The sequence below is a fragment of the Triticum urartu genome, chromosome 1A (assembly GCF_056163025.1).
Source record: "Triticum urartu cultivar PI428250 chromosome 1A, HENAU_Tu73, whole genome shotgun sequence".
Taxonomy (NCBI): Eukaryota; Viridiplantae; Streptophyta; class Magnoliopsida; order Poales; family Poaceae; genus Triticum; species Triticum urartu.
In genome coordinates this window covers 528,219,624-528,229,991 of record NC_141873.1, presented here as the reverse complement: position 1 = coordinate 528,229,991, position 10,368 = coordinate 528,219,624, and positions in this window count along the sequence as shown.

Sequence of the window (10,368 nt, the reverse complement as noted above, 5' to 3'; positions counted from 1 at the left end):
CGATGTAAGCTTAGAGCACTGTCGGGATTGTGTCCCGAGGATGAAGGACATAGGTAGAATGGTCAAGCAGTCAGCCTGACGATGATGATGTAGTCAATCAGCTGGGAATGACACTATCGAGTACAAACTCGTAAGCATTGAAGATTACTAAGAGTTGTTGAATCGCAGTGCGGACTCGATTCAGTTATCGATGTCTTTGAGTGTTAAATAACTCAGACCCCACGAAAAATTGGAATCAATGAGAATGTAGCACTAGATGAAGAACTCGTAAGAAGTTATGGAGTTCCATGATAATCTTGAGATACCAGGGGGGTAATACTCGACGACAAATCAAAGTAGAGGTTGGACTGGGGTATTACTCCGCAGAAGACAAGTGCTTAAACTTGCACGATAAATGGTATTTAAAGGAGAACATGGTCGGAACCATGATTGCAAAAGGCCAGATCCCAGATATAAGATGAACTTATACCAAAGGAATAATTAATTTAAGAGAAGCTCTAATGATAAGATCTACATCGTGTCCATGGGCATGAACACAAAGTTCAAGGTCGACTCCCACTTCTTCAATGCATAACCTTTCATTCACTGCTCTAGATAAAAATGATTTCAGTGTCAAAACCTACCTGGTGAATTACCAGAGGAGTATGACCCATGAAAACTTTCGGGTTCACACAGATTAAGAAAGGCATAGGTTCAACCCGTCAGGGTATCGTGGAAACATATACCACAAGCTTCAATCGTAAATACACCAGCTCGAAAACAGAGCATGGTTGAGAAAACAAAGGATACAATTTACCAAAAGCATTATGTATTCGAGGAAAAGCTCACAAGGTTATTGGATAAGGAGGACACTGTCGAATAATAATCCAATAAAGGATCTGACGGTCCATAGCGGAGCTAATGTGAGCATCGGCATACAATCAGTTGAAGAAAGGATGCAAGGGCATTAGATTATAGGACACCTGAATGATTCGATGCTTAGATATCAAATGAATTATGATTTCCAAATAGAAGGATCAGAAGCAGACGCTCTGATCAAGGGTGGATAAGTTCAATAGACCTAAGGGTACAATTGATGGCAAACAGATTGGTCGAGAACAAGCTTATGTTCAAAAATGATGTCTGAGCCAGAAAGATAATTTAAAAGGGATCAACTGATGACTGCGTGCATTCGCACTCTTGTTGAATCAATAGGAACAAAATGACGGTGTCTAAGGATACTAACGAATATTGCTAGACATATGGAAAGCATCCATAATGCAAGCAGACAAGTATTGCAGAGCAATAATCTACTAGGGATTTTTGGAGGATCGAATAGTATTTCGAAGACCATTGTGAAACACATGAACAATTGGGGGATGAGCGGATACTCGATAAGTGCGAGAATAATCCATAGGGGTATTCAGATGACAAGAACAGCAAGGCGGTAAGCTCAAAGGATTATCGAAACAATGACGAGTATTTCGGGGTATCTTGTAATAACAAGACCAACTAGGGATGTATGTAAGCATAACAACTCCAAGTAGTTATCCATAAGGGCTGACGGTGGAAGGGGAATTGCAAACGCGATGAACACAAGTTCTCGGGTTAACAGCGGAGAGTATCTTCAGGGTCTTCACGTGCAGCAGATGATCATCAGTAATAAGGGGCTCTCCGGGTGAAAGTGATAACGAGATCCTAATGTTAGATTTAGCAAAATTCATTTAACCCGAATAAAAGAGAGATCAGAGTCCGAGAGTATAGACAAGGAGTAAAAGATCCTACTGTTGGAAATATGCCCTAGAGGCAATAATAAATTAGTTATTATTATATTTCCTTGTTCATGATAATCGTTTATTATCCATGCTAGAATTGTATTGATAGGAAACTCAGATACATGTGTGGATACATAGACAACACCATGTCCCTAGTAAGCCTCTAGTTGACTAGCTCGTTGATCAATAGATGGTTACGGTTTCCTGACCATGGACATTGGATGTCATTGATAACGGGATCACATCATTAGAAGAATGATGTGATGGACAAGACCCAATCCTAAGCCTAGCACAAGATCATGTAGTTCGTATGCTAAAGCTTTTCTAATGTCAAGTATCATTTCCTTAGACCATGAGATTGTGCAACTCCCGGATACCGTAGGAGTGCTTTGGGTGTGCCAAACGTCACAACGTAACTGGGTGGCTATAAAGGTACACTACAGGTATCTCCGAAAGTGTCTGTTGGGTTGGCACGAATCGAGACTGGGATTTGTCACTCCGTGTAAACGGAGAGGTATCTCTGGGCCCACTCGGTAGGACATCATCATAATGTGCACAATGTGATCAAGGAGTTGATCACGGGATGATGTGTTACGAAACGAGTAAAGAGACTTGCCGGTAACGAGATTGAACAAGGTATCGGGATACCGACGATCGAATCTCGGGCAAGTATCGTACCGCTAGACAAAGGGAATTGTATACGGGATTGATTAAGTCCTTGACATCGTGGTTCATACGATGAGATCATCGTGGAACATGTGGGAGCCAACATGGGTATCCAGATCCCGCTGTTGGTTATTGACCGGAGAGTCATCTCGGTCATGTCTGCATGTCTCCCGAACCCGTAGGGTCTACACACTTAAGGTTCGGTGACGCTAGGGTTATAGAGATATAAGTATGCGGTAACCCGAAAGTTGTTCGGAGTCTCGGATGAGATCTCGGACGTCACGAGGAATTCCGGAATGGTCCGGAGGTAAAGAATTATATATAGGAAGTGCTATTTCGGCCATCGGGACAAGTTTCGGGGTCACCGGTATTGTACCGGGACCACCGGAAGGTCCCGGGGGTCCACCGGGTGGGGCCACCTGCCCCGGGGGGCCACATGGGCTGTAGGGGGTGCGCCTTGGCCTATATGGGCCAAGGGCACCAGCCCCAAGAGGCCCATGCGCCAAGAGAAGAGGGAAAGGAAGAGTCCTAAAGGGGGAAGGCACCTCCGAGGTGCCTTGGGGAGGAGGGACTCCTCCCTTGGCCGCACCCTTCCTTGGAGGAAGGGCCAAGGCTGCGCCCCCCCCCCTCTCCCTTGGCCCTATATATAGTGGGGGAAAGGGAGGGCAGCAACACCTAAGCCCTGGCGCCTCCCTCTCCCTCCCATGACACATCTCCCTCCTCCCGCAGCGCTTGGCGAAGCCCTGTTGGAATCCCGCTACTTCCACCACCACGCCGTCGTGCTGCTGGATCTCCATGAACCTCTCCTTCCCCCTTGCTGGATCAAGAAGGAGGAGACGTCGCTGCTCCGTACGTGTGTTGAACGCGGAGGTGCCGTCCGTTCGGCGCTAGGATCATCGGTGATTTGGATCACGACGAGTACGACTCCATCAACCCCGTTCTCTTGAACGCTTCCGCGCGCGATCTACAAGGGTATGTAGATCCACTCCTCCCTCGTTGCTAGATGACTCCATAGATAGATCTTGGTGACACGTAGGAAAATTTTGAATTTATGCTACGTTCCCCAACAGTGGTATCAGAGCCAGGTTTATGTGTAGTTTCTATGCACGAGTAGAACACAAAGTAGTTGTGGGCGTTGATTTTGTTCAATATGCTTACTGTTACTAGTCCAATCTTGATTCGGTGGCATTGTGGGATGAAGCGGCCCGGACCGACCTTACACGTACTCTTACGTGAGACTGGTTCCACCGACTGACATGCACTAGTTGCATAAGGTGGCTAGCGGGTGTCTGTCTCTCCCACTTTAGTCGGATCGGATTCGATGAAAAGGGTCCTTATGAAGGGTAAATAGCAATTGGCATATCACGTTGTGGTTTTTGCGTAGGTAAGAAACGTTCTTGCTAGAAACCCATAGCAGCCACGTAAAACATGCAAACAACAATTAGAGGACGTCTAACTTGTTTTTGCAGGGTATGCTATGTGATGTGATATGGCCAAAAGGATGTGATGAATGATATATGTGATGTATGAGATTGATCATGTTCTTGTAATAGGAATCACGACTTGCATGTCGATGAGTATGACAACCGGCAGGAGCCATAGGAGTTGTCTTAATTTATTTATGACCTGCGTGTCAACATAAACGTCATGTAATTGCTTTACTTTATTGCTAACCGTTAGCTGTAGTAGTAGAAGTAATAGTTGACGAGACAACTTCATGAAGACACGATGATAGAGATCATGATGATGGAGATCATGGTGTCATGCCAGTGATGATGATGATCATGGAGCCCCGAAGATGGAGATCAAGAGGAGCAAAGTGATGATGGCCATATCATGTCACTATTTGATTGCATGTGATGTTTATCATGTTTATGCATCTTGTTTACTTAGAACGACGGTAGTAAATAAGATGATCCCTCATAATAATTTCAAGAAAGTGTTTCCCCTAACTGTGCACCGTTGCGGAAAGTTCGTTGTTTCGAAGCACCACGTGATGATCGGGTGTGATAGATTCTTACGTTCGAATACAACGGGTGTTGACGAGCCTAGCATGTACAGACATGGCCTCGGAACACATGCAAAACACTTAGGTTGACTTGACGAGCCTAGCATGTACAGACATGGCCTCGGAACACAAGAGACCGAAAGGTCGAGCATGAGTCGTATGGTAGATACGATCAACATGAAGATGTTCACCGATGATGACTAGTCCGTCTCACATGATGATCGGACACGGCCTAGTTGACTCGGATCATGTAATCACTTAGATGACTAGAGGGATGTCTATCTGAGTGGGAGTTCATAAGATGAACTTATTTATCCTGAACATAGTCAAAAGGTCTTCGCAAATTATGTCATAGATCGCGTTTCAGTTCTACTGTTTAGTGAGAAAATTTAGTTGAAAGTTGATAGTAGCAATTATGCGGACTAGGTCCGTAAACTGAGGATTGTCCTCATTGCTTCATGGAAGGCTTATGTCCTTAATGCACCGCTCAGTGTGCTGAACCTCGAATGTTGTCTGTGGATGTTGCGAACATCTAACATACACATTTTGATAACTACGTGATAGTTCAGTTAAACGGCTTAGAGTTGAGGCACCGAAGACGTTTTGAAACGTCACGAAACATATGAGATGTTTCGAGGGCAGAAATTGGGATTTCAGGCTCGTGCCCGCGTCAAGAGGTATAAGACCTCCGATGATTTTCTTAGCCTGCAAACTAAGGGAGAAAAGCTCAATTGTTGAACTTGTGCTTAGATTGTCTGAGTACAACAATCGCTTGAATCGAGTGGGAGTTGATCTTCCATATGAGAAAGTGATGTTTCTCCGAAATCATTACCACCAAGATGCTAGAGCTTCGTGATGAACTATAATATATCAGGGACATATATGATGATCCTTGAGATATTCGCGATGTTTGACACCACAAAAGTAGAAATCAAGGAGCATCAATTGTTGATGGTTGGTGAAACCACTAGTTTCAAGAAGGGCAAGGGCACGAAGGGATACTTCATGAAACGGCAATTCAGCTGCTGCTCTAGTGAAGAAACCCAAGGTTGAACCCAAACCCGAGACTAAGTGCTTCTGTAATAAGGGGAACAGCCACTGGAGCAGAATTACTCTAGATACTCGGTAGATGAGAAGGCTGGCAAGGTCGATAGAAGTATATTGGATATACATTGTGTTGATGTGTACTTTACTAGTACTCCTAGTAGCACCAGGGTATTAGATACCGGTTCGGTTGCTAAGTGTTAGTAACTTGAAATAAAAGCTACGGAATAAACGGAGACTAGCTAAAGGTGAGCTGACGATATGTGTTGGAAGTGTTTCCGATGTTGATATGATCAAGCATTGCACGCTCCCTCTACCATCGAGATTGGTATTAAAACCTAAATAATTGTTATTTGGTGTTTGCGTTGAGCATAGACATGATTGGATTACGTCTATCGCAATACGGTTATTCATTTAAGGAGAATAACGGTTACTCTGTTTATTTGAATAATACCTTCAATGGTCTTGCACCTAAAATGAATGGTTCATTGAATCTCGATCATAGTGATACACATGTTCATGCCAAAAGATATAAGATAGTAATGATAGTACCACCTACTTGTGGCACTACCACTTAAGTCATATCGGTATAAAACGCATGAAGAAGCTCCATGTTGATGGATCTTTGGACTCACTCATTTTTGAAAGGATTGAGACATGCGAACCATGTTTGTTGGTAGATATGCATGAAGAAACTCTATACAGATGGATCGTTTGGACTCACTTGATTTTGAATCACTTGAGACATGCAAATCATACCACATGGGCAAGATGACTGAAAGCCTCGTTTTCAGTAAAATGGAACTAGAAAGCAACTTGTTGGAAGTAATACATTTTGATGTGTGCAATCCAGTGAGTGCTGAGGCATGTAGTGGATATTGTTATGTTCTTACTTCACAGATGATTTGAGTAGATGTTGAGTATATTTACTTGATGAATCACGAGTCTGAATTATTGAAAGGTTCAAGTAATTTCAGGGTGAAGTTGAAATATCGTCATGACAAGAGGATAAAATATCTATGATATGATCATAGAGATGAATATCTGAATTACGAGTTTGGCACAGAATTAAGACATTGTGGAAATTGTTTCACAACTAATACAGCCTGGAACACCATAGTGTGATGGTGTGTCCGAACATCATAACTGCACCCTATTGGATATGATGCATACCATGATGTCTCTTATCGAATTACCACGATAGTTTATGGGTTAGGCATTAGAGACAACCACATTCACTTTAAATAGGGCACCATGTAATTCCGATGAGATGACACCATGTGAACTATGGTTTAGAGAAACCTAAGCTGTCATTTCTTAAAAGTTTGGGGCTACGACGCTTATGTGAAAAAGTTTCAGGCTGATAAGCTCGAACCCAAAGCGGATAAATGCATCTTCATAGGACACCCAAAATAGTTGGGTATACCTCCTGTCTTAGATTCGAAAGCAATAAGGGATTGTTTCTAGAATCGGGTCCTTTCTCGAGGAAAAGTTTCTCTCGAAAGAATTGAGTGGGAGGATGGTGGAGACTTGATGAGGTTATTGAACCGTCTCTTCAACTAGTGTGTGGCAGGGCACAGGAAGTTGTTCCTGTGGCACCTACACCAATTGAAGTGGAAGCTTATGATAGTGATCATGAAACTTCAGATCAAGTCACTACCAAACCTCGTAGGATGACAAGGATGCATACTACTTCAGAGTGGTACGTAATCCTGTCTTGGAAGTCATGTTGCTAGACAACAATGAACCTACGAGCTATGGAGAAGCGATGGTGGGCCCGGATTCCGATAAATGGCTCGAGGCCATAAAATCCGAGAAAGGATCCATGTATGAAAACAAAGTGTAGACTTTGGCAGAACGGCTCGATGGTCGTAATGCTATTGAGTGCAGATGGATTTTAAAAGGAAGACGGACAATGATGGTAGGTATCACCATTAAGAAAGCTCGACTTGTCATTAAGATGTTTTCTGACAAGTTCAAGGAGTTGACTGCGATGAGACTTTCTCACTCGTAGCGATGCTAAGAGTCTGTTGGAATTATATTAGCGATTACTGCATTATTTGAGAAATCTTGCAGATAGGATGCCAAAAACCATTGTTTCCTCGACGATTTTTGAGGAAAGGTTGTATGTGATACAACCGGAAGGTTTTGTCAATCCTGAAAGATGCTAATAAGTATGCAAAGCTCCAGCAATCCTTCTAAGGACTGGAGTAAGCATCTCGGAGTTGGAATGTATGCTTTGATAAGATGATCAAAGTTTTGGGTGTATACAAAGTTTATGAGAAACTTGTATTTCCAAAGAAGTGAGTGGGAGCACTATAGAATTTCTGATGAGTATATGTTGTTGACATATTGTTGATCAGAAATGACGTAGAATTTCTGGAAAGTATATAGGGTTATTTGGAAAGTGTATTTCAATGGAAAGCCTGGATTAAGCTACTTGAACATTGAGCATCAAGATCTATAAGGATAGATCAAAATTCTTAATGGTACTTTCAAATGAGCACATACCTTGACATGATCTTGAAGGTGTTCAAGATGGATCAGTCAAAGAAGGAGTTCTTGCCTGAGTTGTAAGGTATGAAGTTAAGACTTAAAGCTCGACCACGGCAGAATAGAGAGAAAGGATGAAGGTCGTCCCCTATGCTTAAGACATAGGCCCTACAGTATGCTATGCTGTGTACCACACCTGAAATGTGCCTTACCGTGAGTCAGTCAAGGGGTACAAGAGTGATCCAAGAATGGATCACAAGACAGCGGTCAAAGTTATCCTTGGTAACTAGTGGACTAAGGAATTTTCTCGATTATGGAGGTGGTAAAAGAGTTCGTCATAAAGGGTTACGCCGATGCAAACTTTGACACTAATCCAGATTATTCTGAGTAGTAAACTGGATTCATATAGTAGAACAGTTATTTGGAATAGCTCCAAATGTAGCGTAGTAGTTGCATCTACAAGATGACATAGAAATTTGTGAAGTACATACGGATCTGAAAGATTCAGACCCGTTGACTATAACATCTCTCACAAGCATAACATGATCAAACCCAGAACTCATCGAGTGTTGATCACATGGTAATGTGAACTAGATTATTGACTCTAGTAAACTCTTTGGGTGTTAGTCACATGGGGATGTGACCTTGAGTGTTAATCACATAGCGATGTGAACTGGATTATTGACTCTAGTGCAAGTGGGAGACAGTTGGAAATATGCCCTAGAGGCAATAATAAATTAGTTATTATTATATTTCCTTGTTCATGATAATCGTTTATTATCCATGCTAGAATTGTATTGATAGGAAACTCAGATACATGTGTGGATACATAGACAACACCATGTCCCTAGTAAGCCTCTAGTTGACTAGCTCGTTGATCAATAGATGGTTACGGTTTCCTGACCATGGACATTGGATGTCATTGATAACGGGATCACATCATTAGAAGAATGATGTGATGGACAAGACCCAATCCTAAGCCTAGCACAAGATCATGTAGTTCGTATGCTAAAGCTTTTCTAATGTCAAGTATCATTTCCTTAGACCATGAGATTGTGCAACTCCCGGATACCGTAGGAGTGCTTTGGGTGTGCCAAACGTCACAACGTAACTGGGTGGCTATAAAGGTACACTACAGGTATCTCCGAAAGTGTCTGTTGGGTTGGCACAAATCGAGACTGGGATTTGTCACTCCGTGTAAACGGAGAGGTATCTCTGGGCCCACTCGGTAGGACATCATCATAATGTGCACAATGTGATCAAGGAGTTGATCACGGGATGATGTGTTACGAAACGAGTAAAGAGACTTGCCGGTAACGAGATTGAACAAGGTATCGGGATACCGACGATCGAATCTCGGGCAAGTATCGTACCGCTAGACAAAGGGAATTGTATACGGGATTGATTAAGTCCTTGACATCGTGGTTCATACGATGAGATCATCGTGGAACATGTGGGAGCCAACATGGGTATCCAGATCCCGCTGTTGGTTATTGACCGGAGAGTCATCTCGGTCATGTCTACATGTCTCCCGAACCCGTAGGGTCTACACACTTAAGGTTCGGTGACGCTAGGGTTATAGAGATATAAGTATGCGGTAACCCGAAAGTTGTTCGGAGTCCCGGATGAGATCCCGGACGTCACGAGGAATTCCGGAATGGTCCGGAGGTAAAGAATTATATATAGGAAGTGCTATTTCGGCCATCGGGACAAGTTTCGGGGTCACCGGTATTGTACCGGGACCATCGGAAGGGTCCCGGGGGTCCACCGGGTGGGGCCACCTGCCCCGGGGGGCCACATGGGCTGTAGGGGGTGCGCCTTGGCCTATATGGGCCAAGGGCACCAGCCCCAAGAGGCCCATGCGCCAAGAGAAGAGGGAAAGGAAGAGTCCTAAAGGGGGAAGGCACCTCCGAGGTGCCTTGGGGAGGAGGGACTCCTCCCTTGGCCGCACCCTTCCTTGGAGGAAGGGCCAAGGCTGCGCCCCCCCCCCCGCCTCTCCCTTGGCCCTATATATAGTGGGGGAAAGGGAGGGCAGCAACACCTAAGCCCTGGCGCCTCCCTCTCCCTCCCATGACACATCTCCCTCCTCCCGCAGCGCTTGGCGAAGCCCTGTTGGAATCCCGCTACTTCCACCACCACGCCGTCGTGCTGCTGGATCTCCATGAACCTCTCCTTCCCCCTTGCTGGATCAAGAAGGAGGAGACGTCGTTGCTTCGTACGTGTGTTGAACGCGGAGGTGCCGTCCGTTCGGCGCTAGGATCATCGGTGATTTGGATCGCGACGAGTACGACTCCATCAACCCCGTTCTCTTGAATGCTTCCGCGCGTGATCTACAAGGGTATGTAGATCCACTCCTCCCTCGTTGCTAGATGACTCCATAGATAGATCTTGGTGACACGTAGG